Below are 26,327 nucleotides of genomic sequence, written 5' to 3'. Positions count from 1 at the left end.
GTAAATACTGAAGAAATCCGACTGCCTCATTAAAATAAAGCATCGTGCTGCCGGTTGTTTGATAAAGACACGATGTTATTGTTGACAAGTGCGGTGAATGTCAAAGAGCACCGATGGCAAGTATACTAAGTGTAGCATCTGAACAGCTACTACACTCTTTTCTTATCTATCATACTGCTTATAGCTATGTGTAACGCCATTACTGTTGTTTTTTTTTACTGGTTCTGAAATGGGAAAGGTATCACAACAGAAATGAAAGAATCGAAAACTCGTTATTTTATTGCGTGTATAGACTGACGACATTCATTTTTGACCACTCCCCCTTCTAGCCAGCTCCTTAACTCGAAACTGGGATTGAAAAATGCTGAACGTCCATTCGATCATTAAGTTTTCCCTTCTGATATTTTCTCTTGATCGGTTATGTGGATCTGCAATTGGCTTAAATATATTTTTCAACTGGCCATACTTCATGATGAAACCAATCAAGTGTTTCCGATTGACATTTTACTCTCCACCTTGAAAGAATCTAAACAATCACATTCGAATTCCAAACGTAACGCTCATCCACCCATCACGTTACTATGTTCCGCCATTTTGTGATTAGGATTTATAATGTCTATTATTAAGATAATTCGGACTACAATAATTATCTTAATGATTATTCTCACAATATTTCGGCTGGCGCAACCTGCGACCTTCTTCAGTTGAATCTTATGTCGAACTTAAAAATCTGTACGAAATTTCAAACTGAACCATTTATTTAATCAACAGAATCAGCTTGCTCTCATTCGGCCAGCTATGACCGGATAGAAGCCTTGCGTAATTCGTGATCATATGCTTAGTACCGTCCGTACTGGGGATTGAACTGTCAACCTCCAGAAGGGGTTTACTTTAAAACTTCTTATTACTTATCAGGTATATTGCGACATGAACAATTCTAGTTAAGAGCTTTAAAATTAGTTTTATTTTAGATGTGCATGCTTTCTTTTTATTACTATGTCGAGGATTGGTTTGGATAGTATATATATAATACTTTGAAATACATATAAATGTATATAGTTTTTAATGTAATTTCTTGGCGTATGGAAATATAGTATGTCTTTTTTTATTGTCTTAATATGTGTTTTACAAAGGAAATTTTCGGTCACTTGCTTCGACCTTCTTCAGTATAATGTAAAACAGATATGTGTACGATGTGTGGTGATAGCAGGAGAAAAGGAGTATAGTCAATGGAATGAATAAACCCTTACATATGACTATTTTTTACCTCAATAAGCTTTAAGAGATCAAGGGGCTTCCTCCTGGAGCTAACACTTGATTCCGTCACGATTTAAATTTATATCCGAGGGTTCTTTTAAGAATAGACGCTGTTCTCTTTATGGCTGCTATCTGTATTTTGTTACAGCTTCGTCTTCCAGGGATTGCTTCTAAGTATTTCTGAAGATTTTTTAATTAAACCAGTTGTTACTATCACAACCGGTATAATGTTTATTTCTTTCATATCGTTTTTAGATCATTTTTAGGTCCTGATATTTTGTTATCTTTTCCCGTTCAGCTCTATTAAGGCCAACATCATTTGGGGCTGTGACATCGATAATGAGCGCAGTTCTTTCGGGCATGTTCCATATTACAATGACTGTCTTGATGGCCTTGTCTTTTATGTATCTGTCCCCCCCCTGTATGTCTTTGTCGTAGAACACTATCAGTTTTCCGTTTGATGTTATCGGTGGTGGTTCATGTTCCCAGATATTCGTCGATCTGTCAAGTTGCATCTCTGCACAGATCTTCCAATGGAGGTATTTACATACTTTGTTGTGATGTACAATGTAAAGGCCATCTGCCAATAAGATTAGGCATCAAGATATCGCTGAGTTTTCTTTATCTTTTCATCTTTTATGTCTAGTGTACAATATTTTTTTTCGTTGTGTCTATATTTTTTTATGGTAACCTCCATGTTCGATTTTTTTCACACTCTTGTATGAATTCCCTGATAAGAAGAGATGACGTATATTATATATTTGTTGTGTCATAAAGGGGATCGTGTGTGATCGTCTAATCAGAGTTAATGTCGTGTGTGATCGTCTAGTTGTTCTGTCTATTTGTTCATATGACGTTGTGTGTGTGTGTGTGTGTGTGTGTGTGTGTGTGGTACATATATTTTCAGACATATCTTCTGCTTCTTAGATGTTTGTCCATCTGGAATCATATCGTCTTGGAGGGGAAGCCTGGTACCTGCTTTGGATGAAGATTCAATCACTCCAAAACAAGGAATTGGTTTTATAGTTTATTTCACTTTCCAGATGTTTCGCAGAAGATGGAAAGCGAATCTCTAGCCTGTGTTTTCTGTTCTACACACGTCAGCGTCCCCCCTCCAGTGAAGGAGAAGAGACAACGGTGAAGCCGTCTGTCCTCTTCTAAATCCAAACCAAATCTCCACGATTCAGCTAATCTGATCACGTGACTCACACGCAATCCGATCAGCTGATATTGACTTCCGGTCTACGTGTCTCAATCTAATTTACACCTCTCTCTCTATCTCTCTCTCTCTCTCTATCTATCTATCTCTCTTGATCCATTCTCTAACACATGTACCTCCCTAGGTTTTTTTTTTTTTTTTTTTTTTTTACAAAGGCATCACCACATTATCAAGGCCCAGAAGCCACTCAAGGATAAGGGTTAAAGAGTGTACAGTAGAAGTTGGTCAATATAGTAATCATTAGTAATGAAAATTCAGTAAATTTAATAACTTATATGGAACGGCTCATCAAGAACTTATTTACTTTAGACTTGAACAAAACCATATTGTAGTCAGCCGGAAAGCAGGAAAATGGAAGACAATTCCACAGGCGTGCAGTTCTAAGAAAGAAGCTTTGTTCATGGAATCTACGTTTAGGTTTAGGCACAGATAAAGAGTGGGGGAAATTATGGATAGTGTTTACAGCTAGACGAGTGTTTCTTGTGAAAGTTTGGCGAGGGGGGACCATAGATTGAAGCTCAGTTGAACACTTTCCATGAAAATAACGATACATCAGAGACAAACTTGGGTAGAATAATGTTATCACAGTGTTGCCGGTTTATATATATATATATATATATATATATATATATATATATATATGTGTATATTTATATATATATATATATATATATATATATATATATATATATAGAGAGAGAGAGAGAGAGAGGGGGAGATAGAGAGATAGATAGATAGATAGAGAGAAACAAAGAGAGAGAAAGAGAGAAATAGAATGACTAAAGAAAAACAAATAAATAGTTTTACAGCATTATTGATTGCAAGGGTTCCTAGAATTCAAGTAAAACAATGATCACTGCTCAAAAGAATTATTTTTCCAATTAAGAACTGTTCACATGATAGCCAACCCTTGTTCTTCTATATTTAAATATTTAAATACATTTTGTCTTCTTTAAACGTACATTGTCGGATGTCTTTTTGTGATTATATTTAAGATATCTAATCTTAGTTTCATCTATAGACGACGTAATGCCTTTGTGAATTAAAAAATACTCTCCTCCTTGTTTTTTACTCTAATCAATTTTAATCTATCAATGTTTTTGTTGTTTTTTCTGCGTTTTTTCTTAATTTGTAAAAAGTTCGCTCAGATTTGTATACGTTAGTAAATATCGTCTGTAGGAATTTACCAATGCTCCTAAAATTGTTATTTTTTATTCGTAGGTATATATATATATATATATATATATATATATATATATATATATATATATATATATATATATATATATATATATAGTATTTTTCTTGTAAGTTGGTCTGGTGCTATATGTTGCTTTTTTGTGGAATAATTGAAAAATGATATTTAACTATTCTTGTTTACGCAATTCTTTGCATTTATTGTAATTCTAGAGAGTCCTTTTTCATTCGGTTCTATTTTTAATTAATTTTCCTTGGTAGCTTCATGCATATACTGTCTTTATAACAGGATGTGTCCTCTATAGTATCAGACCTGACCGAATGATTAATTGTAGGCATAGACGGATTCATACCATCAATAAAATTCCAACAAAAACCTATCAGCCAGCCATGGTTCTCCCCAGAATGTGCTGCTATCACGCACAAAATTACTTTTTTCTATAGGTAAGCTTCTGGGATTGACCTTTACTCCTGACCTGAAATGGAAAACGTACATCAAGTCAGTTGCCAAGGTCAAAACAGCCTGTCCTGCCTTGACAGAGTACAAAATAGGCCTCGTTGCCTAATGAGGGATGTCCTTTTCTCTTCCCTGCAACCTCTCTTCCACAGAAGAGACGTTGCGAGCCTGTCTTTGTTTTATCGTTACTTCCATGACAAGTGCTCGTCTGAGCCTCAATCTCAGGTCTCTCCTCGCCAATCTTTTATGATAAACACCTGTCTAGCTGAAACCACTGTCAAAATTTTCCCCACTCCTTATCTGTGCCAAAACATCAATACGTAGATTCCACGAACAAAGCTTCTTTCTTAGAAGTCCACGTATGTGGAACTCGTTTCCGTCTGCATGTTTCCCGCCTGACTACAACCTGGATGTCTTCAAGTCCAACATAAAGAAATTATTTATGAACCGCCTCCTTAAGGAAGACACTTTATCAAATTTCCAATACTAACGATTACTACGATACTATCCAATTGATTACTGTACACGCAATAACCCTTATCCCCGAGTGGCTTCCGGGCCTTCATAAATGGTGACTACCTTGTAAAAAAAAAGATCATATTTCATCTTTTCTCTTAAAACCTGCTTGATGGGCATGTGAAATTTGGCGCTTGCCGTTTATATTCCACATACTACCCTTTTCGATTTTAGTAAACTTAATGGTATATTTATCGTCGTTACTTATGTTCATTTATTGTCTACTGGTATTGAGATATATGCCGTTTTAAAGTCTATCTCTATTAGAAAAATATGCAACTAATTTCATACAGCTGCAACAGTGTGTAAAGGATCGGAGCATTGTCACTTGTGCCTAATTAAGAATCTCCACATATACGTATTTTTCAAAACTAATATACGTGATGCCAACTTTCTATCACAAGATTGAACATGCCAAAGATAATTATTTTGGTAATTTTATACTAAGAATGTCAACAAAAACACTTTTAATTGTCATTCTCTATAGTAAGAAGTGATATTTTCTTCATTATATTGTAAAGTTTGTATCATTTTTTTTCAATTTTATTTAGTTGGTAGAACAGCGTGGTTATTTTTACAGGATCTTACAATCATAGTCATAACTTTAATCTTAGTCAAAGAAAATCATGGTTAATTTTTAAAAGATCTTACAATTATAACCATTACTTCAAATCCAAGTCCAAGGAACCTTAAAATAACCCTTACGTTTTTCATAACTAACTCATCAAATTGATAGAGTTGGACGTTAAGTTTTCGTAAAGATGGATTTCTAAGAAGTTCCTAGAAGTGTTTTACTATAAACGTTATCTAAATGCCGATACCTATTTGCATAATCAAATCGACGTTGTTCATTTAAATTTTTAGTTCTTGCATTGATATCAAAATGTCGTAAACATATCTCGAAAACATTGAAATTCTTAAAAATAATTGAAATCTCACAATTGATCACAATGTTCTGAAGTGAATGGTTAGTCTCATTATTGTCTAGTCAGGCTTCTAGCACTTTTCTCAGAGTGAAAATTATATAAATATGATCTTTGCCACTCTTCTGTTTATTAGGCATATTAACTTGCTAGTATCACTATAGCTCTAAAATATTAACATTATTCTGGCTTTATATTATTGTAAATCTCTTGTGCAATTCATTATTCATGCTATAAGTTTGGGTTTAGTTGTTATATGGAAAGGTGGAATTCTCACCAAAACGGTCATATGTTATATAGTGAAGTGGGATATCATTCTGTTCTTATAACGGGATCAGATATAGACCTATAAATAGTATGTACGTTGTTTAGTCAGAGGATTCGATATCGACGTATAAACTGAGCCATGTTGTATCAGAAAGTTATCACACGGATGTATATTATATACATGCTTATTCGTTACAGCCTCGCTTCCTGGATTCAAGTATGTCTATTCACTCTCGTTGACCAAACTCACACTCCCGACTGACTAAACTTTCCGACCTCTTGACCTCAGATCCAGTAACGTAACTGATTAGAAGACACATCTCATTAACGTGACCTCCTAGTCACGTACGCCTGTTCAAGATTATTTTGTTTATATTTTGTTTTAATCTAGCTAATTTATGTAAACATCTTCAGCTAAAACCCATTGATACACTTTATTCTATAAACAATAAATAACTCCCAATATAAATTATTTTAAGAATATTATTGACTGGATAGATAAATAGACAAACAGATAGATCGATAATAACTAATTAACTTTTAACAATCTTTTTATCCAATATACTTTTAGTAGCATCGTATGTTCCTCTTCTGGAAGCGATGTTTCTGATGATGGCAGGAGAATTGCTGTTTTCCCGGTAGCAATCAATGCATCTACCACTTATGCTTGTTAGCTAGATTACTAAATGTGTTTACGCTTCTTACAGTAATTGTCTTCATGTTTTGTCTAGAGCGATTACCATAAAAATGTTAACAGAATCGGTCAATATTAAAAGAAAATACGTGTACGCTTATTATTAATATTCTTTGAAAATTTGTATCAGTGGGAAAATATCTGAGAACAGACACATCGGCCTGCACTAGAAAGGGAACTTTGGGCGTTCGGCAATAACTCACTCCATATCGAAGGGGGAATAATGCTTGAACATTGCACCTCTTAGGACCAAAGAAAAATGGTAGGACACCAACTATGGACACTGCTTTTTTCTTCTTATTTTATAGATTTAAAACATGTATTCTCTTTCCAAGAACAATAGCTTTTTTTTTTTCATGCCAAGATTTCAATTCGCTTGCTGATTTATTCGCTTCTGAATGCACGATTTTTTTTTCTTTAATGGCGGTGCTAAGCGAAACAATAGGATATTGACAAGTCTAGACGTCAGATTTGAAGCAAATCAAACCTCCGGGCCATTCATTTTAAGAATCGTCATGAAACATTTCGTCATGAATCATTTGAATAGTTTATAATTGTTGACCTAAAAATGATTTTTTTATCAGACAACATTTTAAGAATTGTTAATTATCTATAGAAAAAAGTTGCTTGATTTCCACTTTAGTAAGTGCCGCTCAGCAGTGAGTAAGTTAAGTTAGGAAATTGCATAGACGTATAGAAGCGCTGTAATTCATTGAATTCGATGCCTTTTACTAGTAAGTAATAGCAATAGTAGCAGTAGTACTACTACTAGTAGTAGTAGTGGTAGTAGTAAGAGCGTTTTATTACTTCGAGTTTGTTTGCAATAATGTTTGCTCATGTACAACATCGCGTCTACATTGTTTAATCAGTGCTCACGAAACCTGGTCAAAATATCGGTCATGGTCTCTCTTAAAACTGATTTATCTAATGTCAAAGGTCATCGTCATGGAAAACGTGAATCATACTATTGGATATACCTCCGGCTCTGTTAATCGTAAATACTTGCTATTTGGCCAGTATTGTAGCCAATAGTGGCTCGCATAGCATATGATTTGACATTTGATCATGTACTGTTCATAGTTGATTACATCGTGGTTTTTTTTTCAAGTGGTTGTCTTCAAATTAACAAATTTTGTTTAGCCGTAACACGATCACGATCAGATCATGGTTCCATTTTTCAAGGATTTTTTTATCACTTGTAACACTATTATTCCTAATATTCATCAACGACCTGCCTGGGTTCGAGATGGGTATATTTGCTGATGATACAACACTCTATAATATGCACGAGGAAAGAACATATGTGCATAAATCTGAGATAATGGTAGATAATGACCTCCAGACCGTGGCGGAATTGGGTCGCAAATGGATGGTAACATTTAATGCTAGTAAGACTAAGTCTCTCTCTTTTAACAAGTACAAGACGCCTCTCCAACCGCCTATATCCACGACAAATAAGACCCTACCTGATAATGCTTCTTTCAAACTCCTCAGCCTAACATTTGTGGGCAATATGAACGGGAACAAATATATTGAGGACATCGCGAAAGCTACTGCAAAGAAGGTAGGTTCCCCCTATCGAGCTAGAAGACTTATCGCACCTAAGAGTATCCTGTACCTCTACAAGGTCACCATTCACCCATGCATGGAGTATTGTTGCCACATCTGTACTTATGCATCTACCAATAGTCTCTCTCTCTCTCTCTCTCTCTCTCTATCTCTCTCTCTCTCTTAGATAGGGTCCAAAAAAGAGTTTTCAATCTAATAGATCCCACTTTTCAACGAATCTCCAACCTCTGTCCCATCGCCCCAATGTTGTATCTTTGTGCCTGTTTTACAAATATATTAATGGAATGTGCTCTGATGAACTCGTTGCACTTGTGCCCCCTTGACGTACATATCTTCGACAAACCGCTTAGCAATAAAAAGCTCACCCCTTCATTGTTGTGGTCCCTAAAGATCAGAAAGCTTTCTATTCTAATAATTTATTCCCTTGAACAGCTAGACTTTGGAATTTCCCTTCCTGCTACCTGCTCGTTTGGCCGTATTGATATGCAGAAGTTTAAATGTAGCGTAAACCAACATCTTGTTAAAATTGTCAGGCATGGCCCCAAATAGTAGTCCCTAACGTCCACGTGGTGATATGCGTTGTTAGGGATAAACGTGAGTAAACAAAAAACATAACCGTCAACCAGGCATAAACTATTGAGCCTTGTCCTCGATTAGACTTTGGTCCTTAGTAAAATGTTTTTTTTTAAATTTAGCTGCAAAAGCTTTCCCTAAGAATGTGTTTTTTACATAGGATTTACCACTTATCAAGGCCCAAAGGGCACTCGAGGATAATGTTTAATGAGTGTACCATAGTCTATGGGACAGTATCGTAGTAATCGCTAGTAGTGGACAGTTGGTACATTGGATTACTTATTCATCAACAACTTGTTCACGTTGGATTTGAATACGACCGACAGTTGGAAAACAGGAAAATGGAAGAGAGTTCCACGGGCGTGCAGTTCTAAGAAAGAAACTTTGTTCATGGGATCTACGTTTAGGTTTTGGTACAGATAAAGAGCGATGGAAATTATTAATTAGTATTATTAACGTTTAAAAAAGAATCTTTAAATGTTGAAATGAATTTTACGTTTTTGAATTATTGAGCGGAATGTTAAATTGTATTTTGTGTATTACTATGGATTACTGTACTTACATTGTTTTGCTATATTCACAAGGCTTCAGTTGATGTAAACTCCGACTTATTCATCCTAGAATTGTTTACATGGACAAATGTCCTAATTTGTTATAGTGTCACTTAAAATATGTTCCGAGTGACAGACCTCTACAAACTTACGATTCAACATTTACTACAATTTGTAATACCCGATCATAACAAACTGAACACTTCTATCTGCAGGGACGAGAACAATACACTGTTCAGTTCTAAAGTTCGTCAAACTTCCCGTGTTGGATATAAAACTGGCAAGATTTATTAAAATGTTTCCAACTTTAACAAGATGCACGGGAGGAAAATCAGAGTGAAGATGAGAATTCGATGAATGTTCCTATGAAAATAGGAGGCATTAGTCTCGAATTTTTTTTATTCCGCCCAAATAGATCATAAAGGATTGAAAATTTCGTTGATATGACGACTAAATTTATGCAATTAAGCCCCGAAAAGTTTATTTCTCTGGGTAAGATTTTGACACTGTGGAAAACAACTCCTCTCATGGGGGTGCGTCAGAAGCAGAGATACATCATTTAATAACTCCATGCACAAGAGACTCAACCGATCATCATGCACCAGCGTCTGTTGAACAATTACGAAGCTAATGCACTTGACATCAGTGGAGTCAGGAGATGGAGTCGTTGATTTAAGAAGGGGAGTAATGTGAGGTAAAAGTTCATTGGGAATAATGGTGACTACATAGAAGAGTAAATTCTGGAACACAAAAGTCGCTCATTTTTATGGTACCGCCCCTGTCTTCGTAATTCTTGAACGTTTTAGTTTTTAAGTTAAAAAATAGAAGGCTTAAATTTTCGCACGGTCCTCGTAGAAGTGCATATAATACAAAATAAAACGCATTTTCATCTTATAAAATGTATTTTCGGAATAGTTATAGATCGGGAGGATTGAAAAACATTCATCACTTAAAGCGTCCAATCGATTCAAACCAATTAGTTGAGCACTATAATTTCAGATTATCTAGAAACAAATTTGCAAAAGTATAACGACCAGTTTAAAGCCAGGCAATGGGGCGTTCTCCAATAAAATTACATGGTGAGTTGAAAACCCGATCTGGTTGCATCGTAGTCTTTTGCATAATCTGCAAATTTTGGACTAATTCGAGAGTAATTCATTGGGTCGATAGATCAATAAAACGTATTTAAGATGATTGTGGAGTTTAAAAATCGGTTAGACTCCAGTTTAACTATGCAGTAAACGAATATAGTGATTTGATATCAGGACGATAAAATAAGCATATTGAGAGAGAGGGAATGATAGAGGAACAAGAAAGACAGATTATATAGAAGATAGAGAGTAACATATAGAAAAAATAAAGAGAAAAAGTTGATGGAAATTATAATTATGAAAATACATAGACATGGTCGAATATGATTTGATATAAGTGATCACCAAACATCGAGTACTGTTGCCACATTTGGGCACAGGCTACTCGCCGCGATTTATCCACCCTTAAAAGAGCTCAAAACCGGTTACGAAAAGTGCTAGGTAACACCCTTTTCTCTTCCCTGAAAGTTTTTTTCTCAAAGAACAGACGTTGCGAGCCTGTCTCTGCTCTATCATTTGTTTTTTTTTTCATGGCAAGTGCTCGACTGAACTCCAATCTATTGTACTCTCTCTCTATCTTTCTCTCTCGTTCTCTTTATATATATATATATATATATATATATATATATATATATATATACATATGAGAGAGAGATGTAAAAGAAACAGACAAATTCACACGTCAATCAACCTTTTGTCTTTAATTTAAGACTTCTTCTGAGTGAATTAATGGACGATAATGAAATACCAATACACACACGCACACACACACACACACACATATATATATATATATATATATGTGTGTGTGTGTGTGTGTGTGTGTGTGTGTGTGTGTGTGTGTGTGTGCTAAAGAAACGTTGCCTCATTTTTAAACGAAGAAAACAAATGCAGCTGAAATTCTTAGGGATATTAAATTAAACATATCATAGCATTTGCATAAGCCACCTTTTTCGATCGGAAATGTACAAATACAAAATGGGGAGTCAACTATATAGCAAAGAAATATATACAAAAGAGCTTATCATAAACTGTGACTTTTTTATATATACATTTAGTATTTTGCCTTTGATACTTGTACTAGTACTTTGATAGTATTATTTCATATTAAATGCGGATTATTCAAACTTATTTCTATTTCTTTATGTTTTATTTTAACCGAATAGATTATATTTTATTTATTACTTTTAATTTCATTTGAAATCTGTCAGTAATGTTAGGTTAGTTTTACAATATGTTTTTGTATTTTTCTTTCTATTTATAACCGATGATTTAGTTGTCTTTATTTTAATAATCGAGTGTATATATATATATATATATATATATATATAAATATATATATATGTATATATATATATATATACTCGATTACTAGAATTTAAATTGGGACCGAATATATATATATATATATATATATATATATATATATATATATATATATATATATATACACTCGATTATTAGAATTTTTAAAGTGGGACCTAAACACTTGAAATTTTAGATATAGGTTCCTTGTACATAAATCTAACTTAATAACTTGATTTGAGCCTCAAACAATAACTGTTAAGGGGGTATAATAGGGGTCAAAGTTAAAAAAATTGACCTCTGCGGTCTCTACCTAATTACTCGGACAATTTCTGGTCTAAACATTGGAAATTTTACATAAAGGGTATTCAGAGATAGGGCAAGCTTTTTAATCGGTGAGGGTCTAAAATTTGAGCTACCAATATATAAATGTATGTATGTATGCATGTTTGCATGTCCGCCTAAAATTACGATAGAAACGACAGATTTTCACAAGACCAGTATCGTTTTGAAGCTCGACCTTTCAGACGACAAATATCGAAAGGTTGGCTAAAAACATTAATTTCTTCACCTCTAACTAGGCACTTTCCTGCAGGGAGGGATCCCGTTTTTCGCCGATATTGTCGAAAGCCATCCCCTGCTTTTTATTGTATCGCCTTAATTTAAACTTACGTCACTCCCGGTTTTGAGCTGCTCCTAACAGCAAAGAAGTCACTTTTTCCCCCGTTCTTTTCCTCCTTCGCGGTACGGGATCGAGCCTGCCTTCCTACTATCACATTTTTTGGCTCAACATACACCTCCAAACACCCAGGCAACGCCGGGCACCCATGCTAGTATATATATACATACATATATACATACATACATATATATATATATTTATATATATATATATATATATATATATATATATATATATATATATATGTGTGTGTGTGTGTGTTGGTAGGCGTAATTCGACAAAACGTGTGTCTTCTGTGCATGAGCAAATATGCACTCATAATTTTTTCAACGTTATTTTTAACTTATAATGTGTATGGACTTAACTCAGATGGACAGGAATAATGCTAGACAGCTGTTTGTTTTGGTCTCGATTCAAACTGATATCATCCTGGTCATATTTCCTTTAAATTTTTAAACCATTACTATATATATATATATATATATATATATATATATATATATATATATATATATATATATATATATATATATATATATATAGGTACAATATACAAATCAATAGAGAATTGGTTCTATAACATTAACTATGAAGTCTGCATAAAGCGTATTTTAGGCGCGAGCAATGACGGGCGACTTGCTATATATATATATATATATATATATATATATATATATATATATATATATATATATTATTATTACCGTTTTATCTATTTAGTTACACATGCTTCTGTGACCGAATCGTATCAACAATGCAGTAACTTCGTTAGACTTGAACAGAAATGGTTATTATCGTTTGGAAAGACAATATTAGAAGAAGACGACGAAAAATGAGGAGGGGGAATCTTAATTTTGATCTGACGACATTTAATTTTTAAGATTTAATAAGTAAAAGAAAAACACATCGAAAAGGAGTGAGGTTAGATTAAAAAGGACTTTAACCAGACACGACTCGGATTTCTAATATATGGAGAGAGAGAGAGACAGAGAGAGAGAGAGAGGAAGAAGGGTAGGTGGAGAGAGGAAAAGGGTATGTGGAGAGAGGAAGAGTGGTAGTTAACTGCTTAATGAGGAAAGGGAAATACAAATGAAACAGGTGGGTAGTTATTACGATTTAGTCGTCCGGTTGTCGTGATGTCTGCTTACAAAGAGAAGGTCTCCTTAACCGGACGTGAATAGTCTCCAAGACCTTCAAATGAAATAACGTGTGTGCGTGACTCAGGATAGAAAATGATCCACCGCTGAAATTCATTGCACATTGCAGATTTTTAAGCAAATTGTCCGTTATAGCGAAACCATACGTATTGCTCAAAATGTCCGTTGGTTGGTAGACGCCATTCCGGATTTTACTAGGTACATGTTGTGGGACGCGACCATCTAACCTGAGGGTTGTTTTCCCCAGGTTGTTGGCACTGCAACTACATTTAAATTGATAAATATCATTATTCATATTATGGGGGAGGACAGAACATTCTTTTGGAGAGGATGGCAATAATGGTTTTGTCGAAAACACCACACGTACATTGGAGACAAAGTAGCAATGTTCTACAGCTGAGCTAATCTGTTTGGCGAATTTTTCACTTACTATTCCTAACCAAGGTAAATTAATGTAAATTGGGCATTTAGTTGCCATCTTAGATTTTATTTAGGAAAATTATTTATTTTCCTTTTCGTGACGGGATTAATCACATCAAGAGGGTACCCATTCTTAGACAAAGTATAAGTAATAATTTTTAGTTCTTCATCCAATGCGAATTATGAACAAATCGTGAGGGCACGATGTGTTAAGGTCCAAATCAAATTATACTTTCGTTTGTTAGGGCAAAATGAATCCACCTTGTATACAGCGCAGTAAACGTTGGTTTACGGTAAATTAATGTCAGATAATTTAATGGAGTTTTCGTTATCAATACATCAAGGAAAACTAAATTAGAATTGCTTTCACCCTCATAAGCATACTTTAATACGGGATGCATTTTGTTGAGTAATGTGAACTATTTTTTTACCTCCGATTGATTATTAAATAGACAAAATGTATCATCTACATATCGAAAGTAAACTAGCGGTTTTATGAGTCCTGATAACAATTGTTTTTCATAGAAACCCATAAATATATTCGCCATTACTGGTCCAAGGACCGGGTCCATTGCCACGCCATCTATTTGCCGATACATTATATCGTTGAAACTTAATTTAATCGATGTTGTGGCAAGTTTCATTAATTCAATAAATATATTTTCATGAATGAAAGGAGGTGATATCTGACTACGATATAAAAAAATCAGTACAGATATCTAGTGTCTCCAAAATGAATTTATTGACAACTTTATAATTTTGCATAAAATTAGCAAACTCAAATGAATCTTTGAAGCAGTAACTATTATAAAAATTCGCTACTGGCTGTAAAATGTTGAAGATCCATTTTGCAACCTTGTGTTATGCAGACCCTATCATAGAAAGAATAGGCCTTAAAAAGTATCCGTTTTATGGGTTTTAGGTAAGCCATACAGCCTGGGGCGGATAGAGCCTGAGTGTCTGATTCCATTAGCTATGCCAGCAGGGAGTACCCCACTTTTCACCCACTTTACTAACTTCCTCTGAAATTTAAATTCTAAGGAAGGGGTGGAATCATGGGTATTAACAGGGCCTACTTTTATAAATTTTTCAGTGTCATCAAGAATCACCGACATTTTATAAACATTATCATGATGATTTAGTACCCCCACTCCCGAGCCCTTATCCGGTCTAGTTATAACTAGAGATTTATTATTTCGCGGAGTCGTAATGACTGCAAAGTGTTCTTTGCGCCATTTAAATTCTGAATGGGATACTGGTCTACTCGCATAGCTATGAGCCAGGTCATTTAATCTTGCTTTTAGGTCCCTTGCCTTGGTTTCAGAGACAGGTGTAAGCCTCACTGCCTGACCATTAAGTGTTTCGAATTCCGAAAATACTTCTTCCCGTTTAATACCAGAAGGTGGAACACAAAATTCTAAACCGTGATCCAGTACTAACAACTTAGCAGGAGACAGTTTCTGCGAGGACAAATTAAGGACATTTTTACCTGTATTTGAATTTGATGACAACCCAAACTTTTTATAAATTAAATGTTGCAATTTGTTATTAAATTGAAGCGTAAGTTTTTTACGACTTCGTTCTTGTAATATTGAAACAATTTTATCACAGCACGAAGAACACTCACTGTCTGCCTCCATGATTGGGTATAATTTGTTCTAAATATTTCTAGATTAAACGCTAATTTATACAAAGAATTTTGAATAAATGCATTCTCTATTTTATGTCCTAGACGTAATTTCGCTTTTTATTTTGAATAAAATAAACGAAGGGTATACATTATTTCTAACGCAAGACAAGAAGTAATATGTTTTCTTGCGTTGACCTTATTTTGCTTTTTACCAGGAGAATAGAGTTTAATTTCTTAAGTAAACTCGGATTGTAGCGAGTCTTCAGATATTTTATTATTTGGAGAAGGGTACGAATGTATTATAGCTATGAAAAATGGAGGACTGAGTTTTTTGTGTCCATGAAAAAAACGAAGGACGGGGGAAAATATTTAATGAAGGAAAAATTATAGATAATTCGGTAGAGTCGGCCGACCAGGTTTCGCCCTCACTTTTCAAAAGCCAAATCGAGGGTTTTCTTTTTTTATTTTATTACTATAGCGAAACGAATTTAAAATTTAGGAGCGACTAAAATAAAATCAAATTATTGGGGGAAAAACATGAGATGAACGACTAAAATAAATCTATCGTTATGATATGGGGAGAAAATGCCTTAGAGACAAATCACTTCCAAACCTAAAAGCGAACCTTTCTGCTTACAGATTAAGGAGACTTTCTCTCTGTAAGCAGAAAGGTTTGTCTTTTAGGTTTGGGCGTGATTTGTTTCTAAGGCGTTTTCTCCCCATATCATAAACACTTAAATAATAAAAAAAAACATTGAAATCAGATGTAAAAACTCACACATACATAGGCGCAACTCCTAATTTTATAAAACTGATAATCTTAAATTCCTCAAAAACAAAAATACACAGAATAAAAAGGCACTTCTGTGACTATTTTAATTAAAAATCTAGCACTTAAATAGATTATTTATTTAATCAAATGGTGTATAATAAAAATGCAAAAACAGACCAGGCTCTAAATTCTGTAATCTTTGCATTACCAAATCAGGTAAAGTAATCACGTTTTCTAAACATATAATAAATACTAAGAACGAATTGGTCTCACAATGCAGACACAAAAGAAAATTTATGTATACACAATTTGAAATAACATAGATACTTTACCATTACCACAACATATTATCATTTACTTAACGTACTCAATCTTACTATATTCTCTTATATACAATCTATTATATACATTATGAATCTTTCAATCAGCTTAAACGACTGTTTTTCTCTTTATAAATCGTTCTTCTTCCATATCCAACCAATTACACCTTTACATGTTACATGTTAAATTTTCACTCTGGAATTCTACTTTAAGAATACACCACTTAATAATATTTAAACACTTGTATTCATCTACATGTACCACTATTTAGACACCATCGTTAATTTTAACTCATAATTTGCATATTAAGTCATGACTATTAATATGCCTTTGAAATACCTTCCACAATATAGATGGGAATAAAACCTTTATTCTCTCAGCCACAACTCATCTTATGTACCGTTCCACAATCTTCTTTCCTCTGCAAAATTGCGATCCCGTACAGTTTATCCAAGACATTTCAACTAAATCCTATTATTAACTGGCTAGACTTTAATAAGACAAATAACATTAGCATCAAGAATAAGATAATATTCCTTTTAAATAATTCTATGAAAATTTATCTTAAATCTCTTATTTATATTTATGGCAGTACAAATCATCACTTATTTTCGCTGCAAGTTTTCTGTCCCGCTTAAATGTATACTACTCTCACCAGGTCGCTATGCTAAAAATTAATTCCGTTACGGCTTTTTATCTTTCTCTTTCTTTTCTCTTTCTTTCTCCCCCCCCCCTTTTTTGTAAACACTTAATGATATAAATAAGAATTTAAGTTTTCTTTCATTTTTTTCTCTTCGTTTAATTAGATAAACAGAAAAATATGCTTAAACGGTTTTAAAAACAAAGAAACCGTTTAGTTTTAAAGTCTCTTATTTTTTGTGTCTTTTTAATTTATTTTATCATTATTTTAAATCCACCTTTAAAATATCGGATTTGAATGTTTAAAAATTCCAACTATCTTGATTTATCGAAAATATTTTGCTAATTGAAATATTCATTTTAAACGATTGGAATTTACTTCATTCAGGACAACGTCTTTCACGAATATTTACTACGGATCTTGCACCATTAAAAAATGAGACTGAATAAATCTATAATTAACAATTCCCAAAGGATCATTGCCAATTACTCTGGATGCTATATCGAAAATAATTGGAATTTACCTTCAATGTGGGTTTTTTTTCGACTAATTTTGGGATCTAATAACAGCATTCCATTGTATTCAAATAAAATACACAACATTTCATACGCCTTTTTTGTTTCAACCCTTATTTTCTTTCTCTATGTTCCTTAAAAGGATCTAACCATTTTTATATATTTGCTACGTATGTGCTGCATAGCACAATTATAATAAACCAGATTTTATATTTTGCTAATGGCCTACACCGAAAATTCATCGATTACGAAAATTACTTTGAATTGTATTATTTGTTCGAATAATAATTTTTGTGTTGAAAAATTATATTTTTCTGAATAAAATTTAATATAAACAAATGTAAAATTTATTTGGCTCATATTAGTATATTGAGCAATGCTTATTTGCCTGGCATTGTTTATATAATAATATTACCTCACAAATATATGTTGTAAGACTTGATACCACAAAATCTAATAATCTGTGATCCGATCCATCTCATTGTACTGATAAATATAAATAAATAAATAAATATATACATACATATATATATATATGCATATATATATATATATATATATATATATAGAGAGAGAGAGAGAGAGAGAGAGAGGGGAGAGAGAGAAAGAGAAAGGTATGGATATAGATAGTTAGATAACTAAAGAATTATAGTAAATCGATAGATATACATGTGGCTAGTAAGAAAAATGAGGTCAGAAATATAGAGAGGCATTGATGGATATATAGATGAACAGATAGATTTGACATAAGATAGAAAGATATGGCAGATAAAGAATGATATATAGCTAAAAAAATCCTACGATATATATATATATATATATATATATATATATATATATATATATATATAGAGAGAGAGAGAGAGAGAGAGAGAGAGAAAGAGTGAGAGAGGTAGATCTGTTAAGATACTAAATAACTTATGTTTACTTCATCTGTCTATTCTCGTTATTAACCGTTAGAAAGGTTAGTGCCACGTAACTGTTCGCTTCCTTGTTTATTTCCAGACAAAATGAGTTTAGCCGGACGAAGAAGAGAATATGCGAAGAATTCTGCAGCCAAAGAAAACATTAAAGTTGAAGTAACAAAAAGAATGTTGGAATTTTTAGTAGGTGGGTGCGAGAAATGTTTTTTTCCCCTATCCGAAATGAAAATCAGTTTTACCTCCGAAGTTTTTTAACTTCAACTACTAGCGTATCCATATCTCTTCAACAGGCTCTATTTCCTTTCTATTGCCTTGTCTGTTTGTTTTCCTGTATCTCCCTAGCACACACACACACACACACACACACACACATGTATGCATACACACAATTCTTTAGTAACATTATCGTTGAATCATGATGTATAATGTTTGTGTCGTTAACCAAGACGGGTGTGAAATGTGAATGCAAGCATTTATGTTCTTTCAAGTGTTGGCAGATTGAACTAGAGTCAGAGACATGTAATAGGAACCTTCGAATAAGTGCAGTAGTTATGTAACAAATGGAACAAATAGTTTCAGTTTCATTCTTCGCATAAGCATTGGAACTGATTATATATATATATATATATATATATATATATATATATATATATAGAGAGAGAGAGAGAGAGAGAGAGAGAGAGAGAAAGAGAGAGACAGACAGACAGACAGACAGACAGAGAAAATAACATATTACAAAGATGCATTATTTGACGTCGACCAGATACACCATGGATGAATATTAAGATATCCTTAACTTCGCGGATTAAGGATATCTAAAAGCTTCTGTGAAGTTTACGCGAATATAAATATAAACATTTATATAGTAGTCCCAACAAAATAAAAATGCTCAATACAGCCAAGATATGAAATAGCTTATCATAGAGAAACAATTTAAGACTGTAAATTATACTTAACATAAAAAATTTATTGTTCTACAAAATATTCAAATAAGAAATAATAGTTAGTTTGCGCTTGTAAGTTTGTTTGTTTTGTTTGTTTTATTTTTATTTTTTTTTGTCGCAGATGTGTTATTGATAAAAGTGCACTTAGAGTTTTTGGCTTCTTTATAATAAACTATCTTTGGGTCCGGTGTTGTCTGGGTGTTTGGAAGAGGGTGTTGAGCAAAAAAAAAAAAAGGTTCGAACGCGTACCGCGAAGGAGGAAAAGAAAGTGAATAAAAAACGTGACGTCTTTGCTAAACCGACAGTGACGAAGGTTTAAATTAAGGCTAGTCAATAGAAAAGAGGGGGTGACTTTCGAAAATACCGGCGAAAAAAACAATCCCTCCTTGTAGATAAATGTCCAGTTGAAAGTGAATGAGTTAGTGTTTTTAGCCAAATTTTTGATAATTGGCGTCCGAAGGGTCGAGCTTTAAAACGATACTGATCTCGTGAACATCCCTCGCCTCTATCGAAAGTTTTAGGCGTACATGCAAACATACATACATACATTTAAACAGACTATTGAAATTTATATAATAAATGATAAATATGTTTTAATTTGTACTATTAACAGGAAATATATATGTGCACGTACGGGTATTATGTTTTTAAGAAGATAAATAACTAAAATAACAAAAATGGTATGGAACTGTTTGAAAACATTCGCAAGTGAGAAAAAAAACACATTCCGAAATCAAAAATCTACTCAAGCTATAAAAATAGTTCCGGCAAAAAGAATAATTATCCACTAAAATATAAACTCACAATGTAAAACCGGTTTGTCAGAAAGGTAATACAAGGTAAAACCGTTTGTCAGAAAGGTGATACAACGAATACTTATATGTTGCCTTCATAAATCTGTTTATTTCACAAATTTACATACCATTTTACATGACCACGGGAACAAAGTACAAGATGGAACGATAAATTTGTCGCCCTAAAAAAATAACACTACAGCTTTAGTGTAAAACTTTTATAGAAAGAATCACTTTAGGTAACTTGATTATTTAGTAGAGCTGATATTTAATGTGGCCATCTTCAGCCTCAATCATCTCTTTGATACAGTTCGAACTGGACGCATGCCTTTTCCACGCATGCCTTTTCCACATTTTCACGAGCTCGGTAAATACTCGGCTTTTTCACGAGCTCGGTAAATACTCGGCGGATTATGGTTGTCAGGCTGGCTGGTGTTGTGAGGGGTTATGTTGGTGATGTTTTCGACGTATGTCAACGAAGTATTCCAGAGGGTTCAGATCGGAAGAGCATAGGGTCCAGTGATAGAAGCTTACAAAGTTGTAGCACCCCTTCGGAAGCCAATCCTGGGTCTATTTGAAATTGTGGATTGGCGTCAAGTCCGGGTACCACGTCCAGGGTCTGCCATCGACCACCTGATTGCAACAGGGATCACCACAATCTTCAGCAAATCCGGACCGACTTTGATGTTGAATTTCAAGCACGTGACTTGAGGTGACACTATATTCCCATTACTTTAAACCACTTTTTTATAACCCTGGGCAAATCCCTGTTATTTGTAGCAATCAAACTATGCATTTTAAGGGTGTTGGAAACGGTCCTGTTGTCATAACTTATATCCGTAGAGAGCATTAGTTGTACAGCGGTGCATCTCCTATCTCGTGTGTTGAACAGTGTGTCACTTTCAGAGATGATAGAAGTCTCCTATCACTCTTGGAATTTGTACACAACTGGCCAACTGATAGATGGTCTGAAACAACAAAAGAAACCCGGTTTTATTAAACGGAAATGGAATTATGTCGTCTTTTCTAGGACGACAATGTTATTGTTGCATTCTGTACCTACAATGCAGGAAATGCTATACATGACCCTATCCAAAATTAAATTTGTGATTATAAATCCAGTTAATTATACGGTATTCTTAAAATAAAAACAATAAATCCACTCGTTTAATTTATTCGTAACGTTTTCAATTAATCAAAGCAAATCTTGACTTACAATACCATTTTTTTTACCAAGCAAAGTCCACTTAAGAAGTCATATTCTTCAAAGTGCAAAAATAAATGATAAACTCACTGCTTCAATTGATGTTAAGTTTTTATTTACTAACGTTCCATTACTTGAAACAATTGCTATAATTATCTATATGAGTAGACGTATGTATGTGTGTGGAAATATTTAACCGATAAACTCTTAAACTACTAGTCACATAAAACTAAAATAAACAGAAATTCGTAATCATATACCAAGGATGTTTTATAACAAATATTTTTTTTTGTTTGGATGGATGAATAACGCGTACAGAAATATGTCCGTAAATTGAAATGCAAGATGTTCATTTCAACTTGTCAACATATTTCTATTACGTTTGCATATGCGCAAATCCATTGATAGCTTAAAGTAGTTGAATTAAATTTTTTCTTATTTATCTTTTAATAGGGAAGTGGCTGGAGGACTAAAAGTTTTGGTTTCTATTCTAGGTAATGGACCCAAAGTCAGTTTTTTTTTTTTTTATCTTCTGAAATCAGTATTATAGTACCGCAATTCCGGTTCTATATGAAAGTACTGGCCCTAACAATGACATAGTTATCTCTCCCTATAAAAGATACGTATAAAAATACTTGCTTCTTAATATCTCTACAAATAATAAAAAGGGCACTTCGTCTCCGTAGGTGAGTTCGTTTCTTATGGACTCGGAAACGACCGCGCCGATTTTTAAAAACATTTCACACAAATATACTTTATATGTCTGGCAAACAGCTTTTGTATTGGAATGCCTCCATTAATTATCAAAAAATCAATAATCAAATAATCCGATTAAAGAAGGAACAGAAACAGTCTGATTTTGACCAAAGTTAACACCCTAACACCGCAAGTCAATTTTAGAAGTTTTATGTCAGGTCTAGTCGCAAGCAGCTATATAAGTCTTAGCCCGTGCATCATTTGGACTTTTTGGACGCAAAAGATACGATGCTATCACCCACTCTCTGCAACTTCCGATTCTAATTAACTTGCGGACTACATGCTTGAACGTCCGTCGACTTTATTTCCCGATTGCGACTAGTTTCCCTCGATTGGTTGTTACTATATAACAAACTTTTTGCTTGTGTGTATTATTATTAATCAGACTACTGTTCTATACTTGAGTGTGATTTTCAGAACGTTTCGGTCGATATAAGCTCCGACCTTCTTCAGGTTTATCTTGTCGAACACGGGAGTGTTTCTGTCGAACTCGGGAATTTGGACAGAATTTCGAGCGGAACCTTTTATTTACTTCACGGGGGTAGCGTAATCTTGTTCCGTCAGCAATTTGCGAATTACTTAGGACCTCTATCTAGTCATGGCTGACAGAACAAGAGCACGCTACCCCGTGAAGTAAATAAAGGGTTCCGCTCGAAATTTCTTCTAAATTCACGAGTTCGACAGAAACACTCCCGATTTCGACAAGATACACCTGAAAAAGGTCGGGGGTTACATCGACTGAAACGTTGTGAAAATCACACTCAAGATTAGAACAGTAGTCCGATGAATAATAATACAAATAACCAATCCTCATCTCAAAAAATTCAGAAATGTTTTTGCTTGTTCTCTAAAACTTTGAACTTTTCTGATGCTAGACAACTGCGTCAGCTTTAACGTTTGAAATAAGGCCAACGTTTGTTATTGTTTCGATCGATATTGAATTAAACATTTTTTATCTGTCAAATATTTAATTTGTACTTATTTGTTTCAAAACCGTATCCCCTAAAATTCCTCATGCTTAGCTGTGTAAATTGTCTATATTACTAGTTAACCTACTTGCTTCTCATTACCGTATGGCCCCAATCTGTTACAGTAGTTAAAAAATATAACTATCTCCAAATGACAATTCAAACACATCAATGACACAAAAAGTGTACGTCACTATCGTATGTAAAAGAATTTAAAATTATTGAAGCCCTATATATAAAAACATTAGACACCCTACAAGCAATAGTATACATTACGAGTCCAGCAACAAAATGTATATGCTTGAAGTTGAGCGTTAATGATTCCTTTGAAGTCCCTGTGTAAATGGTTAGCTGATCAAGCTTAAGGTAATGTTCAGATCTTCGAACAGAATATTTGACTCGTTCGGAGGTATACATATTCGCATTGTTCTTATATTTATTATGTTTGACATAGACTCATACTACAAAATAATTTTTCTTGCGTTCTTGAATAAAGCTGTTTTCGAAAGCAAAAAGCAAACCAAATTGACTAATTTATAAATTGATATTATTATGATGATTATTAGAATAATAGTAATACACAGGCGGCAGATTGAGCACATATTACTGATTTAATTAGTGTCGACATCAGTCAGAAAATAATCAAACGCCCATTTAATATATTATAGATATGACACCTTATTTCCTGTGTAACTATTACGAACTAAAAGGGAATTGCATAGATTCATTAGCATAGTAAGACTTTAAATAAAGTAGACAGTAGTTTGTACTTCTTAGTGTGATTGGAGGTGTTATCGATTAGACCTCGCGTTTGTGTAGACAATATATTATTGGTAGGTATAAGTGATGGGACGATTCCAATATTTTTTTCGATTCCAATACAATTATCGATTCCGTGCTAAATTTCCCATTCTGATTGAATTCCCGATTCCGATTCTTTATAAATCTCTAATTACTTAACTATAAATTGTTATTGTCCTCGATGTTCGTAAAAAAACATGTTTAATATGCAGATATTTTCCTAAACGTCAAAATACACTTGTGGAAAATTATTATCAATTTTAGCTTTACTGGTAATTTAAAATCAATAAATATTTATTATTTAATCATTATTAGCAACATTGGTTTTATTTTAAACAAAATCAAATAAAAAAAAGACAAGTAAAAGAATCATTTTATTATCGGAAAATACGCATCAATTTTTCCGATTCCGATAGTGATTCCGATACCCACAAATCTTCCGATTTTTCCGATTTCCGATTTTGATTAATCGTCCCAACACTAGGAACATATAACTGTTGTAGACCCGTGCTAGGGGTTACAAATGAAAGAAACCACAAGTAGTGTAAAGTGTATAAAATAAATTATGCATCATAAAGAATACAGGAGCCACTAAAGTAGTATGAGAGGAAGGTGTTCGTAGCATACGGTTAAACATGGTATGAATGTTTCCACTTAGTCTTTGAAACAAGTGGTATTCATAGGACTGATTGATTCCACTTAGTTCTCAAATAGGGGTGATTTGTACACCACAACATTATATATATATATATATATATATATATATATATAGCGAGAGAGAGAGAGAGAGAGAGAGAGCGTGTGTGTGTGTGTGTGTGTGTGTGTGTGTGTGTGTGTGTGTGTGTGTGTGTGTGTGTGTGTGTGCTGTTGTTCTGTGTTCATGAGCTATTGTGTTATATGCACCTGGAGAAATGATACTGTATTCTTTATCTTTGTCGGAGGATTAGTAGACAAATATTCTTCCTTAAGATTCTTAATAATGCCGTACAGAAATACATCTCTGAATGAGTCTTAGAGAGTTGTTGGACGATGACGGAATGGATGGTGGGGAATGTGTTGGTAGTGTATGTGGTTTTATTGCAGTTGTTTCGAGCGGTTCGATTGAAAGACAAGTTCCATTTTAGGTGGTAGACCATTATGAAGAATTGTATCTTTATATTGCTTACGATATAGTTTAATGTCGTTATTTATTGGCGGTGGGGGTTGAAGAGTTTTCATCAGTTTCATCTTCTCTGAGAGGATTAGTGAGACGGGAAAATGTGTTGTTGATGAACTGTTTTTGTTACTGCCATCGCCACTGAAGATGTGCGGATGTGTTTCTGTACTTAAATGAGAAAACTATGTTCAAGTCTATTCTCTTCAAAATATACACACTAGTGATGAGTCTAATATGTTTCTTATTCCGATAGAGTTACAGTTCGATTTTTAATTCCCGATTCCGATACAATTACTGATTCCGAATATATTCCTTTTTTTATACAGGAATCACCACTTATCAAGGCTCGGAGGCCACTCCAGGATAAGGGTTAATGGGTATACATTAGTCAATGTGATTATAAATAGTAAACATAAGTAGTGGCAATTTTGTAAATTGGCTTACTTAGGGGAACGGTTCATCAAGAACTTGTTTACGTTGGACTTGAAGACAATCTGATTGTTGTCAGCTAGAAAGCAGGCAATCGGAAGAGAGTTCCACAGGTGTGCAGTTTTAGAAAGAAGCTTTGTTCGTAGAATCTATCTTTAGGTCTACGCACAATTTCTAAATGTTTTCAATTGGTAAACATTTTGCTATGGGGTTGTTTTTAAATTAATTTTTAAGATTACCGCAGAAACACATGTAATATTTACATATGTACATTTTTACAAATGTAAAAATACACTTCTAAGAAAAATTTTTATATTTTTTCTTCATAGTTTAATATCAATAAAACTATTAGCATTTTATCTTACATGCTAATAATGGAAAATTAAGTTGTAAACAAATATAAACCAATAAATGAATTGTTTTGGGCATTGATCTATAGGCACAAATTCGTCCGATTCCGATACAAACACATTTTACTATTTTTAAGATTCTTGATTCCGATTTTAAGTAATCGTCTTAACACTAATACGCATTTATGACAACTCTGGTTACTCGCTGTTATTATTTCGCATAACAGGAGTTATAAGTTTGATAAA

This window comes from Euprymna scolopes, chromosome 15 (genome assembly GCF_053919585.1).
Source record: "Euprymna scolopes isolate OS-2025 chromosome 15, ASM5391958v1, whole genome shotgun sequence".
Lineage (NCBI taxonomy): Eukaryota > Metazoa > Mollusca > Cephalopoda > Sepiida > Sepiolidae > Euprymna > Euprymna scolopes.
This window is presented reverse-complemented; position numbering follows the sequence as displayed.